Source organism: Odocoileus virginianus, chromosome 10 (assembly GCF_023699985.2).
Source record: "Odocoileus virginianus isolate 20LAN1187 ecotype Illinois chromosome 10, Ovbor_1.2, whole genome shotgun sequence".
Classification (NCBI taxonomy): domain Eukaryota; kingdom Metazoa; phylum Chordata; class Mammalia; order Artiodactyla; family Cervidae; genus Odocoileus; species Odocoileus virginianus.
In genome coordinates, this window is record NC_069683.1 from 62269131 (window position 1) to 62284617 (window position 15487).

At 36.4% G+C, this 15487-nt stretch overlaps 1 long non-coding RNA gene across 2 annotated transcripts in view; it reads left to right on the top strand.

The window, feature by feature from the left end:
- The first annotated feature begins 13179 nt into the window (after positions 1 to 13179).
- The window catches only part of LOC110136300 (uncharacterized), a 158945-nt gene continuing 156637 nt past the window's right edge, over positions 13180 to 15487 (top strand). For both annotated transcript variants that reach the window (XR_002313600.2, XR_002313599.2), the window contains exon 1: positions 13180 to 13271. This is a non-coding gene — a long non-coding RNA (uncharacterized lncRNA). The remainder of the gene's footprint in view (positions 13272 to 15487) is intronic.

The window sequence follows — 15487 nt, forward strand, 5'->3', positions numbered from 1 at the left end:
AATTTTATAAACTTAAAATCTGATGGGAGCAATCAGATATAAACATAAATGATTAAAATGTAAGACAAAATGTAAACAAAGGACTGCAACTTAATAGGGAGAAATGCATTCTCAATGGAAGATCAGTGAAGGCTTTGTGAAACAATTATATATGCTGAAAGTTGAAATTTAGGCTGTTGAGTGTTAGAGGAAATGGCAACCTACTCTGGTACTCTTGCCTGTAAAATCCCACAGACAAAAGAGCCTGGTAGGTTACAGTCCATGGGGTCTCAAAGAGTCGGACATGACTGAGTGACTTCACATGGTCACTTTCCCAACTGGAGACGTAGAGACATCGAGAAAGCTAATTAAAGGGTTTTCAAAGGCTTTCACAGCTCAGTTCAGTTCAGGTGCTCAGTCGTGTCTAACTCTTTGCGACCCCATGAATCGCAGCACACCAGGTCTCCCTGTCCATCACCAACTCCCAGAGTTTACTCTAACTCATGCCCATCGAGTTGGTGATGCCATCCAGACATCTCATCCTCTGTCATCCCCTTCTCCTCCTGCCCCTAATCCCTCCCAGCATCAGGGCCTTTTCCAATGAGTCAACTCTTCTCATGAGGTGGCCCAAGTATTGGAGTTTCAGCTTCAGCATCAGTCCTTCCAATGAATACCCAGGACTGATCTCCTTGAGGATGGGGTGGTTGGATCTCCTTGCAGTCCAAGGGACTCTCAAGAGTCTTCTCCAACACCATAGATCAAAAGCATCAATTTTTTGGTACTCAGCTTTCCTCACAGTCCAACTCTCACATCCATACATGACCACTGGAAAAACCATAGCTTTGACTAGATGGACCTTTGTTGGCAAAGTGACGTCTCTGCTTTTTAATATGCTGTCTAGGTTGGTCATAACTTTCCTTCCAAGGAGTAAGTGTCTTTTAATTTCATGGCTGCAATCACCATCTGCAGTGATTTTGGAGCCCAAAAAAATAAAGTCGCTCACTGTTTCCATTGTTTCCCCATCTATTTGTCATGAAATGATGGGGCCAGATATCATGATCTTAGTCTTCTGAATGTTGAGCTTTAAACCAACTTTTTCACTCTCCTCTTTCACCTTTGTCAAGAGGTGTTTTCTTCCAAAATTAAGAAGAGGTGACAAGATACATAGAAGAACTATGCAAAAAAATGTTTAACGACCCAGATAGCCATGATGGTATGGTCACTCACCTAGAGCAAGACATCCTGGAGTGTGAAGTCAAGTAGACCTTAGGGAGCATTACTACAAACAAAGCTAGTTGAGGTGATGGGATTCCAGCTGAGCTATTTCAGATCCTGAAAGATGATGCTGTTAAAACGCTGTACTCAATATGTCAGCAAATTTGGAAAAGTCAACAATGGCCACAGGAGTGAAAAAAGCCAGTTTTCATTCCAGTCGCAAAGAAGGGCAATGCCAAAGAATATTCAAACTACCATGCAATTGTGTTCATTTCATATGCTAGTAAAGTATGCTCAAATTCTTCAAGCTAGGCTTCAGCAGTATGTGAACTGAGAATTTCCAGATGTATTTTAAAAAGGTGGATTTTAAAAAGGCAGAGGAACCAGAGATCATAGGAAAAGCAACAGAATTCCAAAAACAAAGCAAAACAAAACACCATATCTACTTCTGTTTCATTGACTAACATTAAAGCCTTTGACTGTGTGGTTCACAACAGGCTGTGGGAAACTCTTAAAGAGATGAGAATACCAGACTACCTTACCTGTCCCTGAGAAACCTGTAAGTAGGCCAAAAAGCAATAGAAGAACTGAACATGGAAAAGCAGACTGGTTCAAAATTGGAAAAGGAGTACATCAAGGCTGTATTTTGACACCCTACTTATTTAACTTGTATGCAGAGTACATCATGTGAAATTCCAGGCTGGAAGAATCACAAGCTGGGATCAAGATTGCTAGAAGAAATATCAACAACCTCAGATATGCAGATTATACCACAATAATGTCAGAAAGTGAAGAGGAACTAAAGAGCTTCTTGATGAAAATGGAAGAGGAGAGTGAAAAAGCTGGCTTAAAATTCAACATTTGAAAAATGTAGATCATGACATCTGGTCCCATCACCTCATGGCAAATAGATGGGGAAAGTGAAAACAATGGCAAATTTTATTATCTTGGGCTCCAAAATCCCCGCGGATGGGGACTGCAGCCATACAATTAAAAGATGCATGCTCCTTGGGAAAAAGTTATGACAAACCTTGACAGTGTGTTAAAAAGCAGAGACATCACTTTACTAGCAAAGGTCCATATAGTCAAAGCTATGGTTTTTCTATTAGTCATGTATGGATGTGAGAGTTGTACCATAAAGAAAACTGAGTGCCAAATAATTGGTGCTTTTGAATTATGGTGTGGTGAAGACTCTTAAGATTCCCTTGTACAGCAAGGATATCAAACCAGCAATCCTAAAGAAAATCAAGCCTGAATATCCATTGGAAGAACTGATGCTAAATCTGAAGTTCCAATAATTTGGAAACCTGACGCGAAGAGTCAACTCATTGTATAAAACTCTGATCCTGGGACAGATTTAGTACAGAAGGAGAAAGGGGTGACAGAGGATGAAGTGGTTGGATGGTGTCACTGACTCAATGATATGTGTTTGAGATAAATCCCTGGAGATAGGAAAGGAGAGGACAGACTATCATTCTGAAATCCTTGGGGTTGCAAAGTTTCAGATATGACTTAGCAACTGAACGAAAACAACAGCAAATACTTCAAAGTCAGAGACCAAAAAGTGTGGGACTAAATTTAGACAATCATAACAATTTTACTTTGACTACAATTTACTATACATACATATGTATGTATACACACACACACACACACACATAAAGTGGGAAAAGTGAAAGTGTTATTTGCTGAGTTATGTCTGACTCTTTGCAACCCCTTGGACTATAGCCCACCAGACTCCTTTGTCAATGGAATTCTCCAGGCAAGAATTCTGGGTAGCCATTCACTTCTCCTGGGGATCTTTCTGACCCAGGCATTAAACCCAATTCTCCTGCACTGCAGACAGATTCTTTGCCTTCTGAGCCACCAGTGAAGCCCATGTATATACAGTGAAACAATACTATTGCTGTAGGTTGGAATCAGTTTTTATACAGCCTTGATTCTAAAGACATTTGGATATTATTTAATATGAACTTTATGTATATCAAATAGTAATCATTATAGGTAATGGAATTTATAAGAAAAGGAATCTTGGATACTTTAGTATCTGATTTCAGATATAGAGATTCTAAGTGTTTCCCTGATATGCCTTCATCAGACCAGCAGAATTTATTTGGCTGTGGCATCATTAGTGGTTATTAATCTTCTGTTTCTGTAAGAGTTAAGAAGAATTGATAACCTTGACCTGAGCATCACTGAATTTAAGAACAAAAAATTTCAGTGAACTTCTAAGTAAACTATGGAATAAACAGGAGAAGATATTAAGAAATGGTGGCAAGAATACACAGAAGAACTAAACAAAAAAGATCTTAATGACCCAGACAACCATGATGGTGTGATCGCTCACCTAGAGCCAGACATTCTGGAGTCTGAAGTCAAGTGGGCCTTAGGAAGCATCACTTTGAACAAAACTAGTGGAGATGATGGAATTCCAACTGAATTCCAACTATTTCAAGTCCTAAAAGATGGTGCTGTCAAAGTGTTGCACTCAGTATACCAGCAAAATTGGAAAATTCAGCAGTGGCAACAAGGACTGCAAAAAGTCAGTTTTCATTCCAATCCCAAAGAAAGGCAACACCAAGGAATGCTCACACAACAGCATAATTACACTCATCTCACATGCTAGTAAAGTAATGCTCAAAATTCTCCAAGCCAGGCTTCAACAGTACATGAACCAAGAACTTCCATATCTTCAAACTGAAATTAGAAAAGGCAGAGGAACCAGAGATCAAATTACTAACATCTATGGGATCATTGAAAAAGCAAGAAAGTTCCAGAAAAATATCTACTTCTGCTTTATTGACTACCCCAAAGCCTTTGACTGTGTGGATCACAAAGAACTGTGGAAAATTCTTCAAGCAATGGGAATACCAGACCACCTTACCTGCCTCCTGAGAAATTTGTGTGCAGGTCAAGAAGCAACAGTTAGAACTGGACGTGGAACAATAGACTGGTTCCAAGTTAGGAAAGGGATATGTCAAGGCTGTATATTGTCACCCTGCTTATTTAACTTATATGCAGAGTACATCATGAGAAACACTGGGCTGGATGAAGCACAAGCTGGAATCAAGATTGCCGGGAGAAATATCAATAACCTCAGATATGCAGATGACACCACCCTTATGGCAGAAAGTGAAAAGGAACTGAGGAGCCTCTTGATGAAAGTGAAAGGGGAGAGTGAAAAAGCTGCCTTAAAATACAACTTTCAAAAAACTAAGATCATGACATCTGGTCCCATCACTTCATGGCAAATAGATGGGGGAAGAGTGGAAACAGTGAGATACCTTATTTATTTATTTACTTATTTTTTTTGGAGGGGTGGGCTCCAAAATCACTGCAGATGGTGATTGCAGCCCTGAAATTAAAAGATGCTTGCTCCTTGGAAGAAAAATTATGACCAGCCTAGACAGCATATTAAAAAGCAAAGACATTACTTTGCTAACAAAAGTCCATCTAGTTAAAGCTATGATTTTTCCAGTAGTCATGTATAGATGTGAGAGTAGGATCATAAAGAAAACCTAGCATTGAAAAATTGATGCTTTTGAGCTGTGATGTTGGAGAAGACTTTTAAGAGTCCCTTGGACTGCAAGGAGATCAAACCAGTAGATACTAAAGGAAATCCACCTTGAATATTCTTTGGAAGGACTGATGCTGAAGCTGAAGCTCCAATAATTTAGCCACCTGATGTAAACTATTGACTCACTGGAAACGACCCTGATGCTGGGCAAGACTAAAGACAGGAGGAGAAGAAGACGACAGAGGATGAGATGGTTGGATAGCATCACTGACTTAATAGACATGAGTTTGAGCAGGCTCTGGGAGTTGGTGATGGACAGGGAAGCCTGGCCTGCTACAATCCATAGGGTCGCAAAGAGTCAGACATGACAGAGTGACTGAAATGAACGATGAGACATTTACCAAAATTGACCATATGCTAAATCATAAAATAATCCTTATTGGAATTCAGTTTCTTCTCTGTCTGAAGTGGAATTAAGATAGAAATTGTGAACATACAATTAAATAGAAAATCTCTAACTCCTTTTGAATTAGCTCCAGGTAGGGAACAAAACCAAAATTAAAAGGAGAAAAAAGTTTTAACTGATGGCTGATGATGATTGGGTACTTCAAAATGAGGGAAATGTAACAACAGCAGTACTTAGAAAAAAATGTGGTATTTGACACATATAAAATGCACAAGGAAAAACTGACAATTAACTAGGTAAAATTCTGCCTCCTAAAGGTAGAAAAACGACAGCAAATTGAAACCAAATTACTAAAGTAGAAAATAAGAAATTAGGGAAAAACTTAAGAAACTGTTGATGAATATAAGCAGAGCTTAAAAAGTCCCAAATTGGTCCTTTAAAAGGATTAATAAAATTAAATAATATTTGGCAATTGATGAAGGGATAAAGATAAAACTATATAAAAATGACCACTATCAGGAATCAAAAGGAAAAATTTCAAAAGAAAGTATAGGCTTTAAGTAGATAATAAGAGAATGTGATGAATAACTTTAAGCTAATGAATTTGATTAATTTTAATTTTTGTTTAGATAGAAAAACTCACTGAAACTATTTAGTACATTGAAGTGATAAGGTACGGTTATTACAATAAAACAAAATTGTATGCCTGTGTTTCTCAGTAACATTTGTGTTAAATTATTCAACAAAATATTAGCAAGTCGGATTCTGTAATATATAAAGATGATAATACAGAATTTCATGGTTTTGATCCAGGAAATTAAACATCATTTAACATTGGAAAATCTATACTGTGCTTCACCACATTAACATGAAAAGAATCATGTGATCTTCTAGACGTACACTGAGCACATATTAAAAAGACTCAAGTCATTCATGTAAAAGAAAAAATAGCAAACTATGAATAGAATATAATTTCCTTAAGCTGTTGTATTTTACACAAAAATTTTCAAATAAATCATAGTTAATGGTGAATGATTGAAAGTATTTGCCTTAATCACACTCTCTTTACTTCCCATACCAGTCCTCATGAATTCATCAACTATTTTAGCTGACCTTTTCAGTGTTTGGTTTTGTCCAGTAAAGAAATCCTGCAGTCACCTGTCTTTCTCCAAATTTGGTATTGTTTAGTTATCTTGATTGGAGAAGGCAGTGGCACCCCACTCCAGTACTCTTGCCTGGAAAATCCCATGGACGGAGGAGCCTGGTAGGCTGTGGTCCATGGGGTCGCTAGGAGTCGGACATGACTGAGCGACTTCACTTTCACTTTTCACTCTCATGCATTGGAGAAAGAAATGGCAACCCACTCCAGTGTTCTTGCCTGGCTAATCCCAGGGACAGAGGAGCCTGGTGGGCTACTGTCTATGGGGTTGCACAGAGTTGGACATGACTCAAGTGACTTAGCAGCAGCAGCAGTTATCCTGATACCTCAGTTATTTGATTACTTCAAAAAAAGTTGTGAACTTGCATTTTATTTTGCTTTTTCTTGCTGTAAATTTGAGAGTGATTGTTTATCAGCTCTTTAGATCCCCACACAGAAACATGTCTTACAAAGCATTTATTAGAACATACTGTTCAACATGACAGTAAGTATATTAAAATATACTCTATATCAAGGTCTTCTGAGCATTAACGTGTATATGAATCAACTGGGGATTTTTTTTTAATGAGTTAATAGATTAGTGTGAAACCCAAGATTCTACATGTCTAACAACTTCCCAGATGATATAAATGCTGTTACTTGTTGGGCCACATTTTGATTAGCTGTGTTCTACATTGCTCTTCATCAAGAAAACGCAAAGTGACTCTATTCTGAACCTACTAGAATGGCTAAACAATGACAGTAGTGGATTTTGACAAAGAGCAACAGGGATTGTCATATACCACTGATAGGAGAAAAATCACCACTTTGGTGCATGCTTTGTCAATATCTATTAAAGTTAAACAAATGCCTGTCTAATAATCCAACAATTTCTGTCTTAGTTTAAAGTCAAAAAAGAGGAGTATATAGTATGTGTGCTTGGCTTCCCTGATGACTCACTGGTAAAGAATCTGCCTGCCAATGACCCAAGTTTGATCCCTGGGTCAGAAAGACCCCTGGAGAAGGAAATGACAACCCACTCCAGTATTCTTGCCTGTGAAATCCCATGGACAGAGGAGCCTGGTGGACTACAGTCTATGGGGTAGCAAAAGAATCAGACATGACTTAATGACCAAACGACAGCAATAATGTATGCTTACCAAAGGGTATACTGTGTACAAGAATATTAGTAATAACACTACTGAATTAGACCTAAACCAGAAAAACACATTGGTTTTCCCAATGGCTTAGCAGGTAAAAAAATCTGCCTGCAGTGCAGGAGATGCAGGCCAATCCCTGGGTTGGGAAAAGCCCCCGAAGAAGGAAATGACAACCCACTACAGTATTTTAGCCTGAAAAATCCCATGGACAAGGGAGCTTGGAATTCTCTAGTTCATAGGGTCACAGAGTCCAACACGACTGAGCACACATGAGCACAGAACAACACAAATGTTTTTCGAAAGAAGAAAGCAACATAAATCATCATATACTCACACAAAAAGCTGCTCTACCACGATGGGATTGAATTAAGTACAATATCCAAAACAGCAAATGAAATGAGCTAGATTATACATATATGATTCCACACATATAAAGTTCAAAAATGGTGAAACTTATCCATGGTGTTAGAAATCAGATAATGTTTAACTTAAAAGGGGAAGGTTGTACCCTGCTTTCAAGAGGATGAACGTTGACATTTTGGATCTTTCTAATCTGGCAGTTGGCTACCTTTTTCTGGTTTATTTGTTTTTGCTTTGTGAAAATTCATCCAGCTGAATGTGTATGAGTTGTATTTTTCTCTGCAATTATTTTAAGTGTATTTACCTAACATTTTACTTAAAATTACCCAATTAATGGTAGTTTTGAAAATTACTGTGAAAAAAGTGAATGTCACTAATTTGTGTCCCACTCTTTGCAACCCTATGGACTATAATTTGCCTGGCTCCCATGTACATGGGATTCTCCAGACAGGAATATTGGAGTGGGTAGCCATTCATTTCTTCAAGGGATCTTCCCCAAACAGAGATCAAACTTGGGACTCTTGCATTGCAAGTGGATTCTTTACCACCTGAGCCACTAGTGAAGCTGAAAACTTGTGAATCAATCGAAAGAAAAGCCTATGAAGCCTCAAATGAGGAATGTTTCTGAAGGCATATTGGAGGGTTAGGATATGGGATTTTTAGTTTTTCTCTCTCATCTGGAAATGCAGCTTTTCAAGTTAAGTAAGTTTTTTTATTTGCTGCTGCATTCTCTGTTGAACTCTTAATTCTCATCTTGATGAGAGATTGTAATGGTATTAGGTTCAATTTCTATAGCATTTCATACACTTGAAGCATGTTCTTACATACCTTTTATTTATTTGCAATTTACACTGAATCTGTAGGGGGAAAGAACATTTATATCAGTTTTACTGGGTTGAAATTGTACCTTCTCTTGAAGATTGGGCTACTTTTTCCACAAGAGAGGTACAGGAAAAAAAGGTAGAATTGCATGCCCTTTTTTAGCAATACTGTTCCTTTCCTTCATGCTTGTACTGTGAGGGAAACTTTCTCTAATTCTTCCTTTGTCTCCACTTTGATAGTGAACATTAGCAACATACTCTAATTGCTTTCTAAATGTTGGCTTTTATAGCCTCTGAGAACAACTCAGAAAAGGTGAGAAAATTTAGCAAATTAATCATTGTCATGATTTAAGAATAGTATTTATAAACTTTAAAATATGCTTAACGTACATGTGAAATGTTAAGGCAGTGTGGTCTTACATTCCAGGGAGAGTCCACATCTGTTCTGAAAAGATAAACATCATCTCTCTCTCTCTCCAAACATCCACAGAGATGTTCCTTTCAAAGACACAACACAATCTTTGGATCACTGTGGCCATTAAACAAATGTTCTTCTATCTAGAATGACCTTGATTCTCTTTTCCTTAGATAGATCTCACCCTTTCTTCAGATTGCTGCTTAAGTACTGTTCCAATCTGTCTTCTGAGTAGGGTCTTCCCTATATAAACTTTGAGTAGGGGTCTTCCCTATATAAACTCACACAGTAGTTTTAGATGCAGCAGAGGGTTCAATGCATAGTAAGTGTACAATTAACTTTTTGAATGATTGAAAAAATTCAAATAAGCAAAGCAACATTGAGAAGGAAAAGCAGAACTGGAAGAATCAGACTCCCTGACTACAATCTATACTACAAAGCTACAGTAATCAAAATAATATGATACTGGCACAAAAAAGAAATATACATCCAGCTCAATGGAGCAGTATACAAAGCTCAGAAATAAATCAACACAACCTATAGTCAATTAATCTATAACAAAGGAGACAAGACTCTACAATAGAGAAAAGAAAGTCTGTTCACTAAGTGGTACTGGGAAAACTGGACAGTTACCTGTAAAAGAATGAGATTAGAAAATTCTCTAACAGCATATGAAAAAATAAACTCAGAATGAATTAAAAACCTAAATGTAAGACCAGATACTATAAAACTCTTAGAGGAAAACACAGAACACTTTTTTACATATATCAAAGAAACATTTGTTTGGATCCATTTCCTAGAGTACTGGAAATAAAAACAAAAATAAATATTTGGGACTGAATTAAACTCAGAAACCTTTGCACAACAAAGGAAACCACAAACAAATCAAGAAGACAACCTATGGAATGGGTAAAAATATTTACAATTTATACAATAGAAAAGGGATTAATTTTCAAAACATACAAATAGCTAATACAACTCAATATATATATATGATATATCTATATCTATCTATCTATCTATATATAACAACCCAATTAAAAAACATGCATAAGATCTAAACATACATTTTTCCAAAGAAGACATGCAGGTGGCCAATAATTAGGTGAAGAAATGCTCAATATGGCTAATTATTAGAGAAATGAAAATCAAAACTACAATGAGGTATCATCCCACTCCAGTCAGAATGTCCATCATCAAAAAGTCTACAAATAATAAATGCTGGTGAGGGTACGAAAAAAAGAGAACTTTCCTACACTCCTGGTAGGAAGGTAAATTGGTACAGCCACTATGGAGAACAGTATGGGGATTTCTTAAATACTAAAATTTAGTTACTATATATGATCCTGCAATCCCTCTCCTAGGCATATATCTGGAGAAAATTATAATTTGAAAAGATATGTGCAACCCAATATTCATCATAACTATAATAGCTAAGACATGGAAGCAACCTAAACATCACAGACTTAGAGGACAAAAATGGTAACCAGGAAGGAAGGGTTGGGAGGAGGGATACACTGGGAGTTTGGAACTGACATGTACACACTACTATTTATTAAATATACAGCCAACAAGAACCTACTGTATGGCACAGGGAACTCTGCTCAATATTCAACAATAATTTAAATGGGAAAAAATAAGACATACATGTATATGTAAGGCCATCACTTTGATGTTCACCTGAAACTAATATACTACTGTTAAGTAGTATAAAATAATTCAATATAAAATAATTCAATATAAAATAATCTTAAAATGTGATATAATGAGTGAGCACTACCTTTACACTAAAAAAGTTTACTTTTCTGTATCATTAAATATCATTTGGAAACTTGTCTTTTTTAAATCTTTTTTTAAAAAAGTATTTATTTTTTAACTGAGGGGTAATTGATTTAATTTGACTTTTAATGGTCATGCTACATATCATGGGTGTATCATACTTATTGGCTTTAATAATCTATTTTTTTAGACTTTAAAACAACATACCAGAGAAATACCTTCATTAATACACATGGTTGTTTCCTACATCATGAACTAGAAGTTTTGTCAAAGTAAGTTTGATATCAGCTTTAAGGTTCCATTATTTTTCTTTGTTTCATAGCAAGACAAAGAAGAAAAGATTATTTTCCAGAAGTGCCTTTCTCTTAAAAGATATTAGCTTGGCAATCTTCACTAAGACTTGGAAAACAGGAAAATGGGGGTTTTTGTGGTTTTGTGGATTTTCTATTTTCTAAACAAAAAACATAATGTTTTTCTTTTTTTTAAGTATTTATTTATTTTATTTGGAGGCTAATTACTTACAATATTGTGGTTTTTGCCATACATTGACATGAATCAGCCATGGGTGTACATGTGTCGCCCATCCCAAAACCCCCTCCCAAACCCCTCCCCATCCATCCATCTGGGTTGTCCCATTGCCCCTGCTTTGAGTAACCATTTCACGCCTCAAAGTTGGACTGGTGATCTATTTCACATAAAATAATATACATGTTTCAATACTCTTTTCTCAAATCATCCCACCCTTGCCTTCTCCCACAGAGTCCAAAAGTCTGTTCTTTATGTCTGTGTCTCTTTTGCTGTCTTGCGTATGGGGTCATCATTACCATCTCTAATTCCATAATATTTTTCTAGAGCTACATCTCTGAACATCTTAAGACAAGTCATCTGAGCCAATAGCCTTTGTTCTAGAGTTTTAAAGTGTTGGAACGATTACCAGCCTTGAAAGATGGAGATAGCATCTTTCTTCAGAGTTGAGAGCAAAAAGTTTCTGTTTTTTTTTTTTTCTTTTTTTGACGGGCTGATATATTACAGATAATATGTCCCTCCAGGGTAACATCCTGTAGATTTGCCTGCAGCCATTATTATAACAAATGTAGGTTTCTTAAGCTTGACATTCTTCAAACTTTTGTGAGCATCTATCTGGGCCCTTCTACTTTGCCACCATGGGACTCAGGAGACAAGGAGATGAGAAGTGAATGTGACTGTCATGCTGACCCTGTGTCATGAATAATATAAATTTTTCTCTGACCCAAGGTTTCTCCTGTCTTCTGTTAGCACTCATAAAATTGTGGTAAGCTAATTTATTAACCAGGAAGTAGTATAAAATCCAAAGTCCTCACAGTTCTTAATTGTTGCCATACAAAAGGATTTTCATGAGGAAGAGTAAGCTTCAAAGATAAAGGAAATTAAGGTTATTTGAAACAATATTTGAAAAGAACACATGCTTGCCCTAGAAAAAGTAGTTATTTTGCACTGACTTTTGCAAATTATGGTCTTGCTGCTAAATATGATATTAAATTGTCAAAAAGTAGTGATTGTTCAGGATTGTCCAAATAATCTATGTAGACTAGAAAAAGTTTTCACTTTATTTTATACATTCTGTATAAGTTAGTACAGAAGCTCTATGGAGTTTTTTTTTTTTTTTTTAAGCAAGCCACATAGGAAATGCCCATTAACTTCCAACAAATGATCAACAAATTTAAAATTCAAAAATAAAAATATTTTTGTATGTACAATTTCTTCAATATTTTAAGAGATGCTATTTTTCATTTTAATTTACAGTATTAAGGCTTTGCTTGAAAAACTTATCTCCTACCACATTAAATTATTAACATCCTTCTTAAAAAGATGATTCTTAATATAAACAAACTATGTTCCCTGAATTAAATCTATTTCTTTAATGTGTATCTCCATAGGCTGTCGATTCCCTCCAGTATTTATGTTATTCAAATATTTGTAAGTAATTGTTACAAGTTTCAAACTTATTACATATGTGTTAGTTGCTCAGTCATGTTCAACTACTTGTGGCCCCCTAGACTGTAGTCCGCCAGGCTCCTCTCTCCATGGAATTCTCCAGGCAAGAATATTGGAGTGGATAGCCACTCCCTTCTCCAGGGGATCTTCCTGACCCAGAGATGGAGCCGGGTCTTCCACACTGTGGGTGGACTGTTTACTCTCTGAGCCACCAGTGAAGCCCAAGTTATTTCATATCTAGTTTAAATGGAATTAGGTTCTTACTTCTGTTCTCACTAGTTTAAAGATAAACTATCTCATACATAATTTTAAATTCCCACCATAATCTTAACTACAGAATGCTTCCTTTGGGATTAGGAACATGTGGAATTTTATTCCTGTGACCTCACAATCCTGAGCCAGGACATTGATTCAGTCAAGCAGATAGGCTTACGGGTTCACTGTAGCAACCTACTTAGAGCTTGGCTGAACTTTAAAGCCCTTCTGTCCTGGTACCTTCAATGAAAGGTAATGAAGCTGAGTCTCTTGAGCTTAAACGATTAGGCCAACACACACGTGGACCATTTCAGGTATTCTCTACTAGAGAGCACCAATGATTGAGGGAAAGGGAATACTCCAATGTTCAAAGGCACGTTCTTGAGAGAAGTCAGGAAATTCAGCTTTGTAAAAACTCATAAAGAAGTGAACAGTGAGTAACAAATGTCATGATCATCACATTTGGAATTTAAGTGCATGTTAGTGACTTACAGACCCTTTTTAACAACAACAACAACAACAACAATCCCAAGAATTAGTGATGTAGTAACAGTTCATAAAACACAACTTACAAAACCACTAACTCACAGAAATTGCATTTTATTCTGATAAAATATCTTTCAACTACAAATTGTCATGGTAAAAGAGAGGTTTATTCTTAAACAGGTAAAGTGCTTATCTACATTATTTTTTACATTTTTCATAGCAGATTGATATTTATTTAAAATGCTATACTTTAATCAAAAAATCTTATTCTTTTCCTTGACTTAAAAAAATGTATTTATTTTAATTGGAGGATATTTGCTTTACAATATTGTGATGGTTTTTGCCATATGTCAGTATGAATTGAACATAGGTATACATGTGTCCCCTAAATCCTGAAACCTCCTCCCACATCCCACCCCACCTTATTCCTCCAGGTTGTTTGAGAGAATAGCATTAAAACATATAAATCACCTTCCCTTGACTTTTAAAAATATATTTGCAGATTTCTGAAGTCAGATCACACTGATCCCAACTTGTGAGATATGAGAGAGATCTATGCATGTGGAAACATGAAGGGAAATAATAGGTCACATCTACTGAAATAAAAGTCTATACAGGATGCAAAGAAAGAGCTGTCCATTCTAGCTGGAGTTGGGGAAATAGAAAGACTTAACAGAGAAGTCCATTCTTAAACCAGGTTTTGAATGATGAGATGGTGTTACCAGAACAGCATATTTGAATAGGAAAAATGCAGCATTAAAGTAAATATATAATGGCAAAAGGTAATGGAATAACAGCATGTTTAGTGAACTTCTGATGCTCATGTTTGGCTAATGATAGTCAAGAAGGAGGCAAAATAGATATAAATGGCATTGAATTGAAAGTGAAAAACAGATATAGAAAGTGAAAAGCAGATATAAATAGTTCTAAAGGAAGGTCAGCCCACTGGAATCAGAGTGAGTAGCCACCCTGGTTTACTCAGGACTTAGGGGTTTCCAGGGCACAAATAAAGATGACTGTTATCCTAATTAAAATGTAAACAAATATCTGTTTAGTTGTCATGAAGGCTGTTTTCCCTAACCATGTTTCATGTGCATGCTAAATTGCTTCAGCTGTGTCCAACTCATTGCGACCCTATGAAGCCCACCAGGCTCCTCTGTCCATAGAATTCTCCAGGCAAGAATATTGGAGTGGGTTGCCATGCCCTCCTCCTAACCATGTTTTAATCTGTACTATATTAAATTATCTTTAATGGCATTCCTATTTCATAGCCCTACTCTCACATTTGGTTAATAGAGTATACTGAGATCTAAATTATGTCATATTTATTATCATTTAAAAACAAAAAACAAAAGCCTTTTCATCTCAAACTTGAAGTTCTCTTTTCCCAAAACCCTGGCAGAGCTGAACTGTGTGTGGCTTCATAAATCGAGGGGCCTTGGAAATCTCCTTTCTACAAACGTCTCCAATTTCTCCCCTTTTAATGATTAACTCCTCTTAGTGCATTGGGCAAGGAGGAAAGGTTAGAGAAGAGGAAAAAAAAAATAGGTTTACTTATTAGACTTAGATTGAAAACCTTCCCTTGGTGAGTAGTTTTATTGCCCATAACCTCCAACTTCTTATCCATCAACTATTTCCCTAAGTCAACAAGAGTAATTTCTTCCTACACATTACGCTCACTGGCTATCTGCTGCTTCCAGCCATTTCTTCTAGATCAGCAATAGTTGAACTATTTTCTGTTAACAATTTAGACACCACACAAAACTGAGATAGTAAGGAGAGCAAAGTAGTTAAAAAGCCAGTAGTCTCTGGTTAGATGGCATGGATTCAAAGCTAATTAGGATAATCAGCAATTGAGGAATTTCTTTTAAAAATTCTGAAAAAAATAAAAATAAAAATTCTGTGCCTCTGTTTCCTCCACCATAACACAAATATAAGATTACAGTAGTCTCAAATGCCAACCAAATAGATCTACATATATA